General features: G+C 57.2%; 1 long non-coding RNA gene across 1 annotated transcript; it reads right to left on the bottom strand.

The window, feature by feature from the left end:
- Positions 1-256: 256 nt before the first annotated feature.
- On the bottom strand, positions 257-2,187 carry LOC149859413 (uncharacterized). Its single transcript, XR_016443601.1, has 3 exons — positions 1,748-2,187; positions 1,450-1,527; positions 257-976 (listed from the first exon to the last, which is right to left on the bottom strand). It is a non-coding gene; the product is annotated as an uncharacterized LOC149859413 (long non-coding RNA).
- Between the last annotated feature and the right edge of the window lie 19,144 nt (positions 2,188-21,331).

Raw genomic sequence — 21,331 nt, 5'->3', positions numbered from 1 at the left:
CCCCAGCCCGCACACAGCTGGATTCTCCAGGTGAGATCTTGAAGCCAGGCCATGAAGAAGTCAAAGATCAATTAACGCCTTCAGGGTTGCTAGATGCTGGCCAGATGTTCCCTTCTGCAAGGCCTGGCATATGCAGAAGGGACTTGAAGGGTTAAAACAAAATTAAGCCTCCGTTATTTTCCCTCTAATCAGGCTTTATGGTGAATTGTAGCAGGGAAACAAAGACACTGAGATGTTTTGATCCAATTAGCAATAATTTATTTTGCGCGCGTCAGCAGTTTGCAGTTGTCTCTGCTGGGAAACTTGGCTATTTTTTGGTGTGCTGGGGCAGGAGCGTGCGTTTGCGTGTCTGCATTCACCACAGCATCCACCTTGCCAGGGACCCGCAGCAGTTACAACAGTGAGAACCTGTCCTCTAAGTTTATAACACGTGCCCGTTAGACTAATCTAGGTACCGGTACCGCAATTCATCTTATCAATGGCAGATCTAACAGCACAATGAACCATCCGTGCACTTCGAACGAAAAGCTGCTGCCTCCCCTAAATCCAAACTCAAATAAAACCTTCAGACTCGTCCCTCAAGTCAACTTGGGGAGGAGGGATACCCAAATATTTGCACAGCAGAGACAAAAATTGCAGAGCACTTTTGACAGGCAGGGAAGGATCCAGAGTCACAAAAGAAATGCCTCTGTTTTTCCGGTGGGGGAAACTGAGGCACGGGAGAGGGAAGGGATTCTCCCAAAGGCAGAGAACGAAACGCAGGGGCAGGACAGAAATAGAACCGGTCCTGAACACATTTGGTGTCTCCTTGCTCCTTTTGGCCCCTTTTGGGTGCTAGCCATCAGGCTGACCTAGCTGGATCTCAACCAGCAATGCTTGCAGTCCAGCCTGGGAGGGATCCAAGTGAAGGTGGACTGGAACGGCTCAGAAACGCCAGCCCTCAAAGCTGGAGAAAACACAGCCTGGATGCAGGAGGCTGCAGAGGGAAATAAATTACGCAGAGGTCCCTGATGAGCTGGGCTCCTGCTCTCGCTGCGCTGGCGTGTCCCCTACCTGCTGAAAGTGAGTTCTCTGCACTGCGACCAGCCGGTGCTGCTAAACTAGGCCGGCAGCAGCAACCTGCCTGTTCCAGCTGCTCCTCTGACTGACAGCTTGGCAAAGCCCCACACATCTCAATCCAATTAGCCACCCCTGGAGAGCAGAAGGCAGGTCACACCTGAACTCCCCCCCCCCCCCCCCCCGGCCTTGACAAGCCCTGATTAAACAGAACAAGGGTGACGGGTTCACTTCTGGGAGGCAGGGAGTTAAAGTGATCCTTGGGCATTAGCAGGAGCTCTGCTTTGCAGCTGGTGGAGGGGCTGAGGACCTGGGACGCCCGGGCAGGGGGCCCTGGGAGGGGCTGCACTCAAGGGGACTCCGGGAACTGACAGCTTGGAAGCCAAATCTTACCTTGGATCCAGACAGGTGTCCAAAGCCAGAGCTGAGAAATATGGCTTCAAACTCCTCCTCTTCCAAAATCAGGGGGATCTGGAGGCGGAGGGGAGATGTTCAGCCCGGTGCAGGCAAAGCGGGCCGGGGGGCCAATCCCAACACCCACCTCCACGATCTGGGGGGGCTCTGCAGGGTGGGGGCAGGTCCCACTCGCAGGCAGGGAGGGCTCCTCTCCTGTCCCCAGCAAGCAGGAATCTACTAAACGCGTGCAAAGCTACCGTTCCCATCCATGCCACAGGAGGGAGCTGCCTCTTACTGGGAACACTGGTTGCAATGGGAGCAGGGCGGCACCCCCACTGGCTTCCCTCCTGGAGAGAGGCTGCAGGTGGATAGGGTCACTGGCCCATGACCTTTGACCCTAGGGGTGCCTTCCCAGGCTCTTGCCTAGCCTGTTGAGCTGTGTGATGCATCTCTGCAGGCTGGATTGCAGGCTCCAGGTCATCAGAGCAAGTGTCCAGCAGGAGTCAGGACCCCTGGGTTCCCCTCCTGGCTCTGCCAGGTCCCGTAGCTCCGTACCTCAGTTTTGCCATCTGTAAAATAGGGATAAAGCTACTGACTTTGACTCGGACATTTTGGGAGGCTTTGGTCGGGCATGTCAGCAGCCCAAAGTGCTTTGAGATCCTCCGGTAAGACTGCTACAAAAGGCAAAGTGTTCTCAGAGTCCAGCTTCCTGCCTCTTCGCTGGCAGGCTGCCGTGCTGCTTTCAATCCTCAGATAAGGAGTGTTACAGATATAAAAAAAAAAATTATGCATAATTACAATTCGATAAGCAGTCAGTCGCAGGGAATATTTCTCCGCTGCCAAAATGCAGCCACCTCTGGGGGGGTTCTCATCAGCCATTAAAGCAGTACCAGAGACATTACCCTGCACATTCCTTATTCCCAAGCTGTTTTCTGGGGAGCTGCTGTCCCATCCTAGGCAGAGAGGAGTCTTAGGACTGAGTGAAATGCAGGAGGTGGATGAAGTACCCCTCACATACCCCCCAGGGGCTAGCATGAGGCCCACCGCCACCCAGAAGCAGCATCCGAGGGCCCATGGGGAAGGTCACAAGCCCTGTGGTCCAGCTCGTGCTGTGCAAGTGATACCCGTCCAACGCTCCATCTGTCACCCGTTCACCACAGCCGCCTCCTGTCACTGCCCTTCTCCTCCATCGGCGGCTCTGGGGCTGATGCCCATGTGCCACAAAGCCACGACTGCCTCCCCTCCCGCTACACAGACTCAGACATGAGCATCCCCTCTTTGCAGGCCCTGGCTTGCTTAGCAGTGCTCGGTGCCCACCCCAGCCTGGCCGCACGCTGCATGGCGACAGCCCTGGGCAAAGCTGCCCTCCACCCTCCGCATGGACTCCCCGTGATACCTCTATGCACAGCGCAGCGGCAGAGGCCTCCCCAGCCCCCGGCGTGCACATGGCCAGCTGGGGAGTGCAAACGGAAGGCAATTGCTTTTGCATTAATTCCTGCCGAAGGGGAAGATGTTTCTCCAGCCCCTGAACCTTTCCACTGCAATTAAATTCCCTTGCCTCGCGCCTCGAATGATCTGAGCCTTGGAAGGAGTGATGCCATTAGGCTGGGAGAGGGGGGGATTCCCTCAGGGGGAATCTGTTGGGCTTTTAGCCGAGTCTCTCCCGCTCCCTCCTGCCTCTGCGGTGCCCCGGATACGCTGGTAATGAGCAGGCTAACAGCAGAGGGAGGCAGCACGGTCAGCCTCTAATGGATGCCTCGTTTCCCTGGGGGGATCACAGGGGCGCCAGGCCCTAGTGAAGGAGGAGATGGCCCCTCCCCAGGTAAAGGTAATGGTGAGCCTAATGAATGGGGCACGAGAAAGTTTCTCAAGTGAGGGCTGGTGCCCCCATGCCCTAGAGCAGTGCGGGCAGGCACGGGCTGCAAGAGCAGGGGCTCCGTTGGGGGCTGGAGTCGGCATTGACCCCAAGGTCCCTGAGCAGGGCTAAGGAACATGGCTGCTGAGTGACAGGGTGATCACCATCCCAGCCCTAGTCCCCTGTGACTGCATTAGTCATGGGAGCTCTCCTCTGGGAGGCGATTCCCCTATCCAGGACCCCAGCTAGGCACTAGGGCCATTGCAAGTGCTGGCTCCCTGGGGAGGTATTACCCCAGGCTCCCATAACACTCTCCCCACCCCAAGCAGTGCCTTTCTCCCCCTCCTGGCTACCTACAGTGTGCCTGAGAGCTGCCTTCCTCGGGAAGACCAGGGACGCTCCACCCCAGAACCAGACGCATTTCAGCAAGAAGGGTGCGAGGTGCAGCCTGAGGAAAGCAATGTAATTGCTAAGCATTTCTCCGCCGGACAGGCAGCCCATGCTGTTCTCCTGCCTGCCCGTCACATTTCTTACACTGAATCAGTATAGGCGGGCAGGGCAATGGCCTCTCCTGCAGGCCCCACAAACTCAGCTGAGCTGGCGCCCGAGGCCTTTTTGAACCACCAGAGTACACCTCCTTCTGCAAAGACCTGCATCCCAATCCCACCTTCCCTTCATGGCTGCAAACCGAATGCATCTCACGGTCCCGTGGCTATTACGCCACACTCCCTCCCATGAGCTGTGATCAGACCCCACAAAACCTGCATTTCGGGCCCCTGCAAGACACATGCAAGGCCCCTGCAAGGCCACAGTGCTCTTGCCTTCTCCCAGCTCACAAAGCCCCAGGCCAGTGTCAGTGCTGGGATACTGCGCCAAACCCCAGCCCTCCCTCCCCAGCTCCAAGAGAGCTCCCTGCAGGTCCAGCTCTGTGACTCCAGGTCAAACAAGCCCCAAAGTTCAAAATCACGGTTTTTTGGCCCCTTCTTCACTCTGAAATCCAGCCCCAGCTCCACGGCTCCCCTGGATCTTGGTGCTAAGCTGCCTCACCCTGGGCTTGCTCCACATCTGGCATCCAGTCGGTCCCCGTGTGGAGCGCCAGCCAGGAACGCCCAAACGGGGCCTGCTTTGGGAGCTCGGTACAAGAGGCGGAGGCAGCTCTACACTGGCCCTTAGCCACCTGGCTCCTACCTCCCTCCGCACTGTATCACAGCAGCGCCCAGAGGGCCTTCCCCAGTGCCAGTCCCCGCCGTGCTACACCTTGGAGCAAGACATAGCTGGGCAGGTCCCTGCCCCTCGGACAAAGCCGACAAAGAGCGGGAGGAACCAGCGACCCTTCTCCTGTAGGGACACAAATAATGGGCTTTTTTTTTTTTATTTCTGACCCAAGTAGAAACTTAGAAAATAGGGGGAAATGTATTTGGGAAGGAAGGCAACATCTCATTCTGCCTTTTAATGAACACCATTTGGATGAAACATGGGTTCGTTAGGAACCCAACCTTTGGGCGCGAAAGATTCAGCAACAACGATGCTGAACCAAAACGGATAGCTCCCACGTGCAGGAGCCTTTCGTGTCGCCGCGTTCGGCCCAGACCGGTGGGTTGCTCTGGGGGGGTCTGACTTTAGCAGCAATGGAAAAAAAAGAACCACCAAAAAACCTTCCTATTTCCCACGCAAGGAATTGGAGATGGGCAGGGAGGAAGCATCGTGCCCCAGGACGTGCAAGAGAACCAGAAACGGGGCCTGCGCCTGCCTGCCTCGCGCGCCCGGTGACCGGCGGGGGCTTTGCTCCCTTTGGCCGTCCCTCGGAAAACTTTTTCCACCATAAATTGGCTCAAGCGACAGCTCGGGGCGGGGGCTGTGGGGAGGGGCGAGAATCTCGATCACAATTAACATCCGAGGGCGGCAAACAAATGGCGCAGCTGGTGCGGCAGCGACTCGCATCACGTTTTATTAGGACGACGACTCATAAATTTTTATCCTGTCAGTAAAGTCTCTCCCTCATTTTTTTCTTTCCCCCCCAATGGTATTTAGATTTTATATCCCATATTTTACAAGTAATAAAACCGCGATCGCTTTTCAGATTCTTTTTTAATATGCTGGATAATGAGGAGCAGTAACCGCGGACCTCTCCCCTGCCGCTCGTCCGCTCCCCACCCCACCCCACCCAGCACGTCTCTCCCCATGTGCTGGCTGGACACCAGTATCAACGCAGAGAGTGGGACCAGTAGCTGGAGTGGGGGGGAGGTGGAGAAAGTGGGAAAATGGGAGGGGGGTCAATAAAACAGGAATCCAAAAAACGCCAAAAGCAAGGAAGAAATGGGATCCATAAAGAAGCGGGTGCCCATTCGGAGGTGGGGGCATGAGGATCCCCTCCCTACCTTTGCAAGCCACGCTTCTGGGGAAGGGCAAGCAGATGTTGTTTTCTTCACAGAGGCTCTAATTTATGGTGGTATCCAAAAAAAAAAAGAGGAGGGAGGGAGAAGATGAAGAGGCAGTGGTGTTTTCACAGAGGAGTCGGTGCCATTTGCTCAGCCAACTGTTGCGGCTGCCTCTTCACGCCCACCACGTTCGGCTTCGCCTTCTCTCCGAGCGGCGCCGCTGAGCCGAGGGGCCACGTCCCGGCTTGAACTGCTTCACGCTGCGCCGCTCCGGCCAGCGTGGCCACAGCCTTGCAGCAAATCGAGCAGGGAGCAAAGGCGCCGAGATGGGGAGTCAAGTGGCATCCCTACATAACCCAGGACCCCCCAAAGGGGCAAAAGCCAGCAGCACCTCACTCAACAGCCCGTATGCATGCAACAAGACCTTGGACTTTTGCATGCAGATAATGAATCTGGGCTCCAGCTGGGGCCACGGTGCATCCTCCTATTCTGACCGTTGGATAATGAATGAAGACATGGTGGAAAGAGAGATGCTTTTCCTCACTTTGGGTTGTGGCCCAAATCAAGCCCCGTTGGCTTAGGGACGAGAGGAAGGAGATGAGGCTTGATAACAGAAGAGGAATCGATTCCTGCTTTCCCCAGGGAGGCGCATCGCCCATTGCTTCAGAGCCTTGCAGGCGATCCAAGGGCAAGGGGACCCTGAGCGACGAGCAAGCCTGTTTAAGACATCAAAGGGATGACTTTCTCCACCAAGTGCGCAGCGCGCCTGTGGCACACGGCAACACCAGCTGTCACAGAGACCAAGAGCTGGCAGCACTGAAAGAGAAAAGGGACCCGCCACTGCTGTGCATAAAGGGAAGGTCCAGGGTCGCCAAGGCAAGGAGGCCCTCCTGCCTCCAGGCTTCAACACACCTTCCACTACCTGGGAGGGAACGGTGTGCCAGGGCGGGTTATTCCAGCCCTGTGGACTCAACAGGCTCTATAAATTCATACAATCACAGAAAATGAGGGTTGGAAGGGACCTCAGCGGGTCACATCTAGTCCAACCCCCTGCTCCAAGCAGGACCACCCCCAACTACATCATCCCAGCCACGGCTTTGTCTACCCAGGTCCTCAAAACCTCCAAGGATGGAGAGTCCGCCACCTCTCCAGGTAACCCCTCCAGTGCTTCACCACCCTCTGAAGCTGATGAACCAGGCCCAGGGAAGATGCCAAGCTGGAGAGCCTCTGTCTCAGGTGAGTACGTGTCCTAGGCACCCGCGTGACCCTGGTCACTGCAAGTCCTCAACTTTCCAGCCCCATCATGGTTCCCTACCCCCTTCTTAGGGAAATCAGGACAATTCCCTTTCTACTGATGAAGAAACAATGCTCGATCGCAGCACAAACCCCCACAGCCCAGCCAGGAACTGAGCACATCACAGGCCCGTGCATCACGAAGGACCCCCAAAGCTCTCCTTACGTGCAGGGCGATGCGGCTGTGCCTGGGGAGGAGCGCAGCAGGCGCTGCGCTGCATACAGCGACAGCGCACAGCGGTAGCTAGGCTGGTAAAGCAGCAACAGCGCTGCAGCGAGTGGGGAACTGCAAACAAGCAGGATGTCAACACAGTTAGGCTTCGACAGGGATTGTTGGTGTTCAGACCCTTCCACTCCTGGGATATCGATTGGCCCGAGAAGGCCCCAGCTGGGTTGGAAACCTGCTCCGATAGAGCTCAGCTGCAGCCATGTCCCTGCCCCCCCATCCACCCCATGCACGACACTGCCTTTGCTGGCTTATTGCAGCGAACGTTGGCGTTCCCCGTCGCTCCTCACTCACCACCCCCGAGGAGAGACCAACCACAGGAGTTCCCATGCCATGCACTGGGTGCCACTTCCCCCGTCCGGGGCATTATCAGATCCATCGTCTAATCCTGGAGCACAGACCCCCTTTCTCAGCCCCCCCCGCCCCCTCCTAGGGACCCACCCAAACTGAAGGAGCATCCGTGCAGATTTCAAGGGCTTGTGGAGAATTTGGCTCCCGCATAAAATCACACGAAAAACTGTAGCCTCTGATTACAGAGAGCGCTAACGAGTTTCCGTGCCTAGGAAGCAATTAAGGTGTTATTGTTTGTACTCCACCTGACAGGGTGCCACAGAAGCGGCAATTACTCCGAGCACAATTATGGTTCATTTGAAAACATGTAAATAAGCAGGAGGTGTTGGGAAGTGTCAGCAAAAAACCCCCCAAAATACCCGCCACCTCCCTCCCCATGTTAGCACCCAGATTTGCTATTTTAAATGGAAACAGCGAGTGTAATCGCCTGTCCACCGGCTTCATCACTCCCCACTTCCTTATCACCAGCAATAATTACAGGGAACTCACTGGGTCCGGGTACACGGGAAACCTAACCTGCTCCTTTTGCACCCCCAGTGCATCCGGTCATGCAGGAAGGGGAGCAACTCCCTCGCCAGCCTGAGCTATCCCTGGTGGGTCTCTTCTCTTCTACCTCCGGATGTCTAGGGGGGCAGATCTAGCCCAGGCCCCGCTGCGAATGCTGACATAAATGGGCTGGATATTGCTGTCCCTAAGCTCAAGGCATCCCCAGGGGAAGCCCAGCAGCTGCGCCAGCTGCAAATCCATCCCTGACGTGATGGCGCTCAGCACAGTCCTGGTAAGCGCTGCACAAGAAACTCCAGCGATCACATAAGACCTTAGCTCAGCTGCGTGCAATGGAAAGACCCTTCCACAGAGATAAGGGAGCTGGAGACACCCCCTGGCCCCCTCGCTGCCTCAGCAAGGTCAAGACCCTTGGGGAAGCCTCCGGCCTGCTGCTGGCCAAGGGGAATCCAAGCCCGGTTGGAATAAGCCAGCGGTCAGAATGAAATGGGACCTGCCAGGCACTGGAGCCCAGTGGAAAGGGACAGTCCACCGTGTCCAATAAGGCAACATCTCCGGCCATGCGGCCCAAACCATGCCCTGGCCCTGTGGAAAAGGCACGTCTACTTGGGTGTCCACTCTCAGCCCAAGGCCCACAGCTTCTCCGGCCACTCCCTCCCCCAGGACACAGTGATCCTCCCACGATGCTCCCACCCGAGCCAGCTCCACCTGTCCAGAGTCACTCTCTTGGTCGTCACTCCCTGTCCGTCTCTCTCACCTCCCTGTCCCCACAGGAACCTGCACCAAGCATCCCACACCCTTCCTCCGTCCTGGATCAGTCATCCCCCGGCCAAAGAAAAGCAGCCCTCTGCTCCCTGCACAACGCCTCCCCGCCAGCTGCTGGCCATCCCTCATCACCCTTTGTTTATGGACGTTCGGCCATTTTCCCGGACCTATGAAAAAGCTCTTTCCAAGGTAATTAGAGCAGCATTTCCATCAAAGATTTCATTAAAACCCTTCATGAAACCCAAATATGCTGCAGCTCCTGCCAGCTTCTCCCATGCCAAGGCCCCAGGCGGGCTGAAGCTTCCTCCTTAAGTAATGCTGTCGCCATGAGCAGCCCTGCTTGACTCCGTGAGCCTGCTCACCCATGTGAAGCTATTTAGGTGCATCATGAGCCTGCTCACCCATGTGAAGCTATTTAGGAGCATGGACAGTTGCAAAGCAAGATCTACACTTTGCAATGATCATCAGCATAGTGCTTGGGACCCTTCCTCCTCGCTGCTAAGATCCAGAGGCGGCAAGAGCTGTGCAGACACGGTGAGATGGGCACTGCTCCATGAGGCCTGCAGCATAAGCAGGCAGGACAGACGAGCAGCGGAGAGGAGGAGGGAGATGCTCAGGGCCACAGAGCAAGTCAGTGGCAGAGCCCAGCCTGCTAGCCCCTGCCAGGAGATGCATCCCAACCTGTCCCAAGCTACTTAACAGGGCCCCATTCCCCCGAAACGTTCAGCGATTGCCAGGATCCCCAGCAGGCTAAAACTTTACAAAAGTGGCTTTATGGCAATATAGGCCGGACTCCTGGGTTCCCTCCCCGGCACTGACTCCCTGCACCACCCACACCAGCTCCCTTTGATATTCCTGGATTTAAAAGGCTACCGTGTCACCCGGGCTCAGGCCTAGGCCATCCCAGGGAGAGACAAAGGGGCTGACAGCTGGGAGCTTGGAGGGGAATGCCTCAGCGCATCACATCCACCCATGCACGCACACGTGCAATATGCACGCGCATGCAGGCAGAATGCACTGAATGGCAGGAGTGGATTTTGGGAGCTCCTCTCTGGCTCTGTTGTGCCGAGCAGACACGGAGCTGAGGATTTCCCAGCATGTTGGATACAGCGTGTGTGAAGTAAATGCCTTTGATCCGGCAGAAGCTACAAAAGCGAATTACATGCATGAAACCGCATTAAGGAAGAAAGCAAGTAATCCCCCTTCTCCCCTGCTCCTGAGATCCTGCCCCCCCGCCCAGGAACATGTGTAGCAACCCCACTACGCCCCTCCCTCCTCTTCCTCCTCCCCTCCCCACTGAGCACCCACCTCCCCAGAAACCCCACTGCGCTTCATTGCACATTTTGGTGGCAGGCAGTCCCTTTGGGGCGGGATGTTACAGCGATGCACTGCGATGGCGCACGAGGGGTTAGGACAGGAGGCGAAGGACGCTGTGTGCAGCGGCCAGAGCAGCGGAGATTCAGGGAAGCCGGGCTGGACACTGCCCCTGACTCCTTCCAGAAGTGGCGTGGGAGCTTTCAGGGCTGTGGGAAGTCAGGGCATCGGCTTCCTACCTGCCCCAAAAGACCGCGCCAACATCCCAGTCTGCCCTGACATGGGGGAAAGAGCACCCGACTGAGCCACACGCAGCTCTGTGCCCCCCAGGGGCATCAGGCTGGCACCAGCATCACACGTGACAAGCAAGCGACAAGCAAGACAGAGCTGGAGAGCACAGGAAGGAGTCGTTTTTCCTTGAAACCCCCTGGGTAATTTGTGTGCTGTGCCCCACTGAGCCCCCTAGACTCCAGACCCCGAGACGTGAGCCGGCGGCGCAGCATGCCAGCCAATGCCCAGCCCGCTCCTGCCATCCCTGCGCTCCCCCGGCAGGGGTGGGAGGTGGCCAACGCTTCCTTTTATCTTCCCCGCAATTGAAATTTTATTCCTTATAATCAGGCCCGATAGTAATGATGCATAAAATTACCCCTGATTAAAGAACCTTTCTAGCCACCCAGCCCCAGTGAATGACAGCTCGGGCTGCGCTAAATCATGACAACAAGCCACAGCGTCAACTCCCTCTCGCTCGTTCCCTGTTTTAATTGGACTCCTTCCCTCCGCCCGGTCCCCTTCATTAACACAGGCCTCGGTCCCAGCCCCGTCACCCGGCTGGGGAGGGCGTGAGCTGAATGAGGAGGCTTTTGGGCTCGGCTGCGACTTCGGACCCAACAGCTCCGTTCAGTCTTACTTTGGGCCCTTCATTAAAATGCATCGGGGTGTGTGCTGGGACTCACCAGCCTTCAGAAAGGACCTTTCTGTCTTTGCCCACATGCCGCCCACAACCTTGTTGCCCTCACCCCTTCTGCAGCACACAACCACGTGTCTAGCCTGGCCTTAAAGATTTCCACGGGGAGAGACTCCATCACCTCTCTTGCTTATCTGATCCAGAGGTTTTTCCACCCCCAGCAAGTTCCTCCTAGCGTCCAACTGGAATCTCCCGCATTGACATTTAAGACCGGTGCTACTCGTCCTGCCCCCGCCGGCCGCAGACAATAACCTTTACAGCCTGGCTCAGGTCCACGAAGACGAGGCTCAAATCCCCGTCTTCCTTTCTCCAGACAAACCCCAGTCCTCCCAGCCTGTCCTCGTCAGCCCTGTTTTCTAGACCTGTCGCCACTGGCAATGCTCCCTGTGGGTCTCTTTGCAAATGGCCTGTGTCTCTCGTGGGGTGGAGGCTGGCATGAGCTCCCTGGGGCTGAGAGTCAGGGCTGGGGACATCACAGCTGGGTCAGTGACCAGAAGGGGCTGAAGCCGATGCAGAAGGTAGACTCCAGCAAGAGCTGATCATCCCCTGCAAAGGGGGCATCAGGCCCAAACCAACACCCTGCCCACCCCGCCAAACTCTGGGACAGACACTTGAACCATGCGCTCAACCCCAGCGCTGCTCCCACTCCCACGTAGGGTGGCAAGTGCTCAGTGCTAACTGCTTGTGCCCAAAATCTGCCCAAGCACGTCTCCCCAGGAGCCTGCAGGGAGGTGCCTTGCTGGCAATGCCCTTGCAGCCTCCAGTCCTGGGGTGCACCTAGACCAGGGCACCCAGGGTGGATTCCTGTGATTGCTCAGATACCAGACAGATGGGTGACCTTGAACCTGCCCCAGACCTCCCCCCAATTACAAGAGTGGCTGTCATAGGTCCACCAGTACCTTTCCCTGCACCATGGGCTACATTCGGTTCAGCCTCTTGCTCTGCCCCCACCACTGCCTTGCATTCCCCAGCCTCCGGAAATCCCGAACTGGACGCAGCGGGGCAAAGGAGCAGCTTCCCTGACAGCGGGTACTCACAAAGCTAGATGGGCACCGAACTCTGGCTGTCTCTTTAAGAAAACAGTACCCCTTAATGAAAATTAGCATTTCCGCCTGTGGTTTGTGTCACTTTACAGAACTACACCGACCAGCTAATGAATGCAAAATTGCAACAAAACCCCATCAAAGCCCCTGTGATCTCTGCATCGGCATCAAGGAGTAATTGTCAAAATAAATATCCCAGAAGGCTGACGAGGATTGGACCGCGGCTTGGAAAACTCTGCCCCTTTTGTCTGTGTGATGAAAAGAGCAGAAGCAATGAGCTAGCACGCTTGGATCCATAGGTGTTTATTGGACCCTGTGACCACAGCATCTCTGAGCTCATCATCCTCCCTCAAACCTGGCTGTGCTTTATCCCAAGGCTACCCAAGGGAAGCCGGAGCACAAATGGCTCCTTGAAGGTGTATAAGCCTACCTGGGGTCTAGGGCCTAGCCAAGGGCACACAGGAGGGCCAGGGCAGAGGAGGGAATGAAACCCAGGTCAAACGTGCCAGTCTAGTGCCCTAGCCAGCCTCCACACCCCTCTTTATCCTAGGATGGTGGCCTGGAGCACCTTGTTCTAGAGGCTCATCCCATAGTCACGGTACTGGGGGCCACTACTGGTGTACATTTTGCATGAAGACAGGGTGAAGGTGCAAATCCCAGCCAGGCGAATAGGGACTGGAGTGTGTCCTGCCCAGCCTCTCCCCCAGGACGACGTGGGTTACTGCACTCTGAGCCTCAGAGCAGCCAAAATTGGCCAAACCTGGCGGCTGTCCCATAGGTTGGACTGCACACGTGTAGGTTAATCCGTGCCCCCATGAGCCAGGGCCACCTGGCAGGACTGGGCTGGGGAGAGGTGATGCTGCAGCCGTCCATGCTGTAGCACACGGGGGCTGCCACCCAGCAGTGTCACCCACCAACTGCAAGTCCACAGAGCAACTGGGAGAATATCAAATGCTTCCCTGCTCCCCCCCATGTCTCTGCTGAGGCAGGGCTATCCACTCCTACCTGACCCCATGCCGGCCGAGCCAACCCTCCCAACAAAGGGATGCAGCTCCGCATGCCTCTGTATCTGGATGCTCTCGGCAAGTCTCCCCGGGAGCTGGCTAGGGCAGGGCGCGGGCAACCGAGACGCAGTTCCCATAGGTGAATGAGCCGAGATCCTCATTCACTTCCCCTCGAGCCACTTCACCCATGACAGCTGCCACCACAGCGCCTGGGCTCAGCACTACCTGCCATCAAAGTGGACAAAACCCGGTGCACGCAGAGCCAGAGACAGCTGAGATAGATGGGAGGCAGGGACGGGGCTGGCAAGGAGACATCGGAGCACACGCTGGCCACTCTTCACACTCCTCCTGCCTCAGTACTGTAGGCCAAAGCTAAAGCATTTGGACTGAGATGGGCTGGAGTGAGCAACTATGTATTTCGGACCCCTGGCTAGAAATGCTTCAGGGAGCCTGATTTCCAGAGGGCAGAGGCACAGCACTCAGTGAAAAATCAGGGGGTTCATCCTGACCACGATAGTGGCCTTCTAAGTGAGGTGGACAGGTGGCTGATGGTCAACCCTCAGGCAGGAGGGCAATCAAGGGAATGGGAGGGTGGGGGGTTAGTTGTGCTAATCATGGCAGCAGAACCCCTATCCCTAGGAATCGGCATTGGGATGGTGTCATTATTATCCCAGATGAGGCTCATTCCCACCCCAGCCACTGACAAGCTAATGTCTCCCCTGCATTTGGAGAGCCCTGGCATCCACAGGAAGACTGGACAAAGCCCAGTGCAAGGTATTTTGGTCCTGGAGTATCTGAATATCCAGCCAGGCCGTATCTGTGCTGAACGGATGAGGAACTGAAGCACTAGACGAGAACGATGCAGAGATCCAAGGGCCGAAATACCCCCAAGGGTCTGTGGCAGACAAAGGACTCGAACATCAGCTCTGTGGCTGGAGCCCACCCTTTCTAGCTGAGGTGAAGCAGGAGGCAGGGAGCAATGTGGCAGGCTCACCCAGTTCCCTTTGCCAGATCCCGACTGAGCAGCTTTGCAAAGCACAGGCCCAAACCAGGAGAGCCGACATTGCTACAGCCCACCGCCCGCTTCCCATGCAGCGCAGGGCACCGCGGCCACCTTTCCCCCCGCTCTTCAGTGCCGTGGTGCAAAGAGAAGCAGTGCGCAGCATCAGGCCCTACATCAATTTCCTCTCCTGCATCTGGGGCAGGGAGAACAGTCCCTGGTGCTCAGTGAGTCCCCAGATTGCTAGCCTCCCTAAGCTGCTGAGGCCAAGGATTGAGGCTGTGCCCACGAAAGGGCAGGCCGTGCCGCGTACTTGCTCCCTGCCCCGCAGGCTTGCTTGCTTTGGAAAGCCCATCCATAACTCAAGGGCTTTGCTGGCTGGCTCACAGAGGACCTAAGCAGCTGAAGCTCAAAGAGCTGGGTCGCTCGCTAATCGCTTCCAATCCCACTCCCTTTGTGAAGAGCCAGAGATTGAAACTCCACTGCTGCCAAAGCTCCCGGCTGCATGGCATTTAGAGCGGGGTAAGCCTCCCAGGGGACTGCGGAGTGGAGAAGCAGTGAGCCGGGGCTCTGGTGGCTGGGTCTGAGCTCCGGGAGCTGCATCCATAGCCCTGTGCAGTCAGGGAGAGGTGCCCAGAGCTGGCGGGGGGGTTTGGAGCATACCTAGGCGTGCCCAGGGAAGTGTAACCGTGCAGAAACAGGTGGCATCAGCAAGAGCTCGGAGGTCCAGGCACCAGCCCCTCTTCCTCGGAGCAGGGCAGGCGCTGATCACAGCCAGCCGCCGGATCATCCTGTAGGCCAGGTAATCTTTCGGTATCAGGTGGCGCCTTCACGCACAGCAACAAGACCACCCACGGCGCAGAGCCCCACCACACTGCCCCAGCCTGGGGCGGAGAGTTAGGCTCTCTTTCCCTCCCCACTGCGTGGTGAGGAGTCGCATCACGTCCTAGACACTTCCATCTGGAAAATGGGGATAATGACACAGACCCGCTTGCCTGGGGGCACGACAAGCCCAGTAAACATGCTCGAGCCGGCAGTGGATAAAGCACCGGGCTGGCACTGGGTTCCTGCCTCCATACTTTCTCTGCTCTGTGCCTCACTTTTGCTCCCTGCTTTGGAGGCTGGAGGGGTGAAGAGCTGCCGCCCAGGCGCCGGATATCCCTCGCGATGCTCAGCACGGTGAGTGATGCCAGGCGTTTCATTCGGGACTCAGGTGTTAAACTTGGGTGTTTCACTGAGTCTACGTTTTTCGCACCCTGCAGAGCTACAACAGGATCTGGCCAGCCAGCAAAGCATACAGCCCGGGTGCCAACTCACAGAGCAATCAGGGATTTCAACAAGACGTCTTGGAGCCTCGCAGCATAGGCAGCCAAGCGCTGTATGCACGACACCTCGTTACATTTTTCATTAAAATCTCTCGCTGGCTCCAGAGGCTACGAACAAAAAAAAGGGCTTGATCTTTTCTTCTCCCCCCCCACCTCTGTGTGTCTAATCACAGCCTTGTGCAGGCAGGATTAATGGCTCTGCTTATAGGGCTCCAAAAGAGATTTGTTTAAAATATCGCCATGCAAGACACCTCAGAAGTGCAGACAGAGCCAGCTATTACCACTCGCGTCTTGGGGAAACAAGGCAGCGAAGGGAGGATCCCACCGTACATCTCGAGCCACTGAACCCCTATGTCACATAAATTACTGCACGTCCCTTTGTATTGCTTTTAAACAGCCATTTCTTCATCCCCAGGGACTTAGATTGATGGAGGGAGATTATCTCTGCCGAGGAGAGGTGAGGGAATTAGTGACTCTACGGGATCCGGCAATGACGGCTCCCCGGGAAATGGCCGGCCGGCTACAGATTAATGGGCAACAGGGACTCACTCCTCTGCGAGACTGCAAACATGGCAGGGATAAAGCTGCCAGGAGAGGTCTAACTCCACTCAGAGCTCCCAGGATCAACAGGTAAGCCCAGCTACAGGTGTTGTTAGCACTTAAGGAAGCCATGGGAGTCTGCAGCCTCACAGCCAGTTCAGAGGAGCACAGGCCACTACCTCCTGGTGTACTTGCTTGGGGCAAGTGATACGACCGGATGTTTTAGTGCCAGGGGGCAGGGAGCTCGGTAAGGCTGGGAAGAGGCGGGAAAGCTGATTTTTAAACCTGGCTGGAACAGACTCAGGGTGCAGCTATTGGGAGAAGAATAACCAGAGCTGGATTTTCGATGGAATAAAGCCTGACTTTTGCATGTGTGAGAGTGACTGAAGCCTGGGGACCGCCGGATGGCAACAGAGCAACGGCCCATCTTGGCCAGGTCCATGTCTCCTCCATTGGCAGCCAACACATAGCCCCCTCATGCACACAGACACGCTCATTCACACACACACACTCAAGGCCAATGCACCCGACTGGGGCAAGTCCTGGAGAGGAAGGAGGGGAGGGTGCACTGGAACGCAAGAGCCAAGGCATGCAATGAGTTGAAAGGCCAGGGGGAGGCTAATGCTGCACTGGTGAGTAATGAATGTGCTTGTGGCTCTGCTTTCCCAGCCCTGGAAAGCACGATGAAGTGACGAGGTTTTCCAGGTGGCTGGGTAGGTGGCAGGAAGGATGGATACCCAAGAAATGCTGCTGTGGTGGCAATCAGGGGGAGCAATGTCACCATTTGGATGGTGGCATGGGTAGCACCCCTGGTTGAGGTGTGACACAGGGCCGGACCTGGATGGGGTGTTTCCCGTTAAATGGTTTCACGTGGGGAAGTGAAACCCAAACCTGGCATGGGGGAAGGCACCCACCGGCTACCCCTGAGCCTCCTCTGAGTGGGGAAGTGGGAGTGAGAGGGCCTGGCCGGCCTGGCCAGGAAGCCCAGATGAGCCTCTCACCTCCTGGGTGAGTGCCTGGCTGATCCATGTGTGGTTTCTCCTCATGCTCTCGCTTTTCATTAAACTCAGATCATGCCATCCCAGTGCAGCACGAGACAATGCCCAGAGCTTCGAGCCTCCCGCTTGCAACCTCCTGCTTGGCCTAGGGGTTGGAAGAGCCCTGGTCCAGCCAGGTCAAGTTGTAACGGAGGGGTCTTCTCCCAAACACCAGCATGGCGGTGGCTGGGAACAAAGCATCCAGTCCCAGACTTGAAACACTGCAAACTAGGACTGAGCCCCTGAGCGGAAGCAGCTGAAGGAGCTGGTACGTGTTCTCCCCAGTCCCGTCGCTGCTGCTGTCAAGCCATGTCCCACATGCAGCCAACTGTACACTAAAAAGCAGCCTCCTGGATCAGCCTGGCAGGTCTCGGGCTGCTGCAGAGATCGTTCCTCTTCGCATCTCCGCGGGCTTGGTTGGAAGAGCGCAGGCATAGCCCAAAGCAGAACATCTGAGGGGCTCTCAGCCAGAGCCTGCAGCGAGACACCTGCTCAGCTGGCAGCCAGGGCACAAGCCCTGTGTGGTGACACTCAGCAGCCCTGGCCATCAGTCCATCCTGCAGCTCTTACCTCTATGGAAACTTCCCTGGGGACAAACCCAGGAAAGATGCAGCCTACCCTGGCTGGCAGTGCCCACCTGCACCGTGGGAGATGCCACTGCACAGCCAACAGAGCTGAACCTGGGAGTGGAGATCCCCAGCAAATTCCCACGGACATCGAGGGGCCCAGAAATAAGGGAGAGCTTTGCTCCGGTAGCACAGGCAGGCAGGAGCTCATCTCCTCTCCGGTGTCACACCAGGCCTTTGCCTCGCGTGGCACCAGATCGGAAGAGAAAGATGCATCCGCCTCTCCCCTGCATTCAGACTGCGACCTGAGTGTGCAGATGTCTCATGCACGTGGGCTGTTTCAAAAGGCAAAGGACCTTCACTGCCAGCCTCATTCGCACCTCCCACCTCCTGTGTTTCAAGGCAGTGGGAGATGAGGTGCACATGCCGCTGTCAGCTTTCCTGGCGGGGTCTGCCCTGGCCTTCTTCCATTCCCGGGGCGCACGCACAAGCCAGTAACACCGTGTGCACTGCACGGAAGATGCACAATAATTTAATAATAGAGTTTGGCTGCCAAATCTGGCATGAGCTCTGGTGACAAACAAGGCAAGGGAGGAGTCCTCTGCAGTGGGTGATGGAGCGGTGGCATGCCAGGAATCCGTGGGCACAAATCCGAGAAGCGGAAGGGGTAGGAATAGCTCAGCCTGCTCTGGGATGATCTGATACCACCGCCCCTAGTTATGCTGGCTGCTGGACAGATGCTGCCTCTGTGCAGACATGTTCTGTGAGTCACAAAAGATAGTCCAACTCCCAGCCCAGTGTAATAGCCCTAAATCCAGCCTTCCTTTCATCCCTGTCGAAGCACTTCATAACCCACACGGCATTTCACAGACTGCTGGAAATGCAGCTGCTTCTGGGGAGGAAGATGGCAGCGGCTTGGCAGCACACGGCAGCAATAGGCAGGTGTTTCAGGGCAGGAAGGGGAGAAGGTGCTTGCTCAGTCTGCAGGGGCAAACCAGAGGAGATGGGTGACAACACTGAGCCACGTCAGCCTAGAAGAGACCGTCCTGGGTTTCCCATGCGAACACCAACCAGCTGCAGCCCTGCCAAGCTAGCGTCAGAGAAATGCAGATAGATTTCAGGGTATGGCTCTACCCATCAAAACAATTTGCCCTGGGAATGTGACACCTTCTTGTCCAGATCCCCAGGGAGATCTCAGTATGTAGCCTGGAAGAAGTTAAGCAAGATAAGATTTCCCAGCTCCCTTCAGTATATTATTTTCAGGTCTGATTTCTCATTGGATTTTGCTGGGGCTTTGCTTGCCCTGACAATCTCTGCTGTTCACTTGGCAGCTTTTCCAGCCTGCTTCCTGATCCCCTGGAGAACAGCAGATCTGCGAGCCCCCAGCGAGCCACGGAGGCAGCCCCCCTGCACCCCCTGTTGCAGGAGGCAAGGTTGGGAAGCTTGCAGCAAAGCAGGCTCTGCTCTGCTCCCTGTGCGGCAGATCCCAGCTGCGTCTCCGGCCTCAGATTCCCGACTCAGCAGTCCCGAGGCAGGTCATTTCCAAGAGCGATGGGGGAAGGCTGCAGCCGGCTGCAGCGGGAGGCAGATGTGGGGCTGGCACCGTTCAGACTCGCCTCCACAAGACTTGGGCCCAGCTAGCGGGTAACAGAGGCATCGGACGGCTGGGGCATCCAAATGCAGACCGGGGACCAAACCCAGGGACGAGGCTTCATGGCCCAAAGAGCACCCACACGTGCCCAAGAGCCTCCACGAGGCCTGATCTGCATCCCAGTGCATGGAAACCACAGCTCCAGGAAACCCACCCTGCTGCATGGAGGAAAGGGAGGATGAGGAAGCCCCCAGCCCTGCCAAAATGAAGCAACACGGGCCAAATCATTGCCTGGAGAGTGAGACGGGTCCATGACAGCAGAAACCCCCCTCTGAGCATCTCCAACAAGGGGACCTTGAGTGCCAGCCCTTCATGCCCAGCGCCCCCCTGCTTCTCCATCCCATGGGGGCTGGCAACCGAAAACGGGCTCAGACAGTGGCCAGGCTGGGCCACGAGGCGACATGAGACATTCCCCATCGTCAAGGGGAGCTCGTTAGGTTACCGCGTCCTTCAGCGCAACCAGCCACCCCTCCCCTGCTGGCCTATAAATCCCCGGAGCCGATTAACAAATAACAGGCCCTTAAGTCTCTGTCAGGGAAATTCGTCGAGCAAACGGCCGGGATTTCAGGCTCCATTAACTTCATATTTACAGCCCTCTTTTATAGGATTCGGGGCCTGGCTTCGCCTCCTGTCAGTCTGTCATATTACCCGCTGATGAAGGGCCTGTCCATGCCGCGCTCGCCGAGGAGGCTGGGAAACAAAGGGCCTGGGAGCCGCGCTGGCGTTCCTCCACCGGCCGCGACGCATCTGTCTAAGCCGAACTGGCACCGGCGGCGGGCCAGCACCGCGGCAAATGGGATGGAAATTACCCGCCCGCATGCTCGCGCCATTAATAAATAGGAGCCTGGTCCCAGGGCGCCGAGCCAGCGGTGCTGCTCTCTCCATCAGGGCCACGGTCTGTTCCAGACGGCTTCCCCGTGCTTATTCACAGCTACCGGGCATGGCATGGGGCATGGCAGAGAGGGAGAGGCCAGGCCAAGCTGCTGAGTTTATGCCCCGGCAGCTCGTCGTGGGAGCAGGCGCTGGTTTGCCCATCGGTCCAGGATGGCAAAACAGCTGCCTTGGAAAGAGAAGGCCAGCGCCATGCCGTCTACCTTGCCAGCATGGTGAAGGGTGCCCAGGTACCCCTCCGTGCTGAGGCCTGAGCAGAGGAGGGAGGGAGGGCGCAGGGTTAGCACAGTGCAGGTGGGCAGAGCGCGCATCCTCGGAGCTGGATAATGAGTGTGTTGGGGGGATTAGGTGAACCGTAAGCAGGGTAGCAGAGAGAGGGCTGTGGGTCAGACACGGGGGCATCAGCCGCGTGGCATGCAGGGAGCCCAGAACCGGGAGATCAGGGGACTTGCTTCCGATTAAGGTGCATTTTCAGGTGCCCTGGCAGTGCCCTTCCCCACACGCAGTCCTAATGAAGACACCACTGCCTCCCCTTTGCAAGCACAACCCTGCCCTAATTCCCAGACCTCCTCCACGCACCGAGGCGGAGCAGCAGGGCAGAGGCAGGCAGCTCAGAGCTTGCTCATATGGAGGATGCCCCTGCAGAAGGCAGTGGCAGCAGACCACTAAACCCGCCAGACCCCAGCGCTGCATGGAGGAGCCAAGTGATGCCAGCCTGGCCAGGCACTACACACACTCACGTGCCCTCTCCCACCCCCTCCGGCTTGGCCTCCTCTCACAGACACTGACCCTCAAGCAAGAAGTCAAAGGCGGTGGAGTGAGCAAAGCAGTGCCCAGCTCCCCGTGGAGCCCTGTCCCCTGCCCCAACCCACTGCAGTGGCTAGTCGAGGCTTTCCACTACCCCTCCCAGCCTGCCCAGAGCTACTTCTGCCCTTGTCAGGCCCTCGCAGTCCAACGACAGGCCATGAAACACCTCCAAAGTTTGCCAGAGAAAGGCCAGGAGCGGCGCCGCAAAGGCATGTATAGGAATCCCCAAGTGCAAGGCAGGGAGAGTAACCCAAGCCAACGGCAGGTAGCTGAAGGCTGCTCTCACTACAGGAGAAGGGACCGAGGCTGCTGAAATGCCCCTGGGGAAGGCAGGAGGTTGCTGCTGGGTCTTTCTGCCCCTCCAG

The sequence above is a fragment of the Crocodylus siamensis genome, chromosome 7, assembly GCF_052110815.1.
Source record: "Crocodylus siamensis isolate JL-2025a chromosome 7, ASM5211081v1, whole genome shotgun sequence".
Lineage (NCBI taxonomy): Eukaryota > Metazoa > Chordata > Crocodylia > Crocodylidae > Crocodylus > Crocodylus siamensis.
The sequence above is the reverse complement of the archived record's forward strand: the minus strand, read 5'-3'. Positions and strand labels throughout refer to the sequence as shown.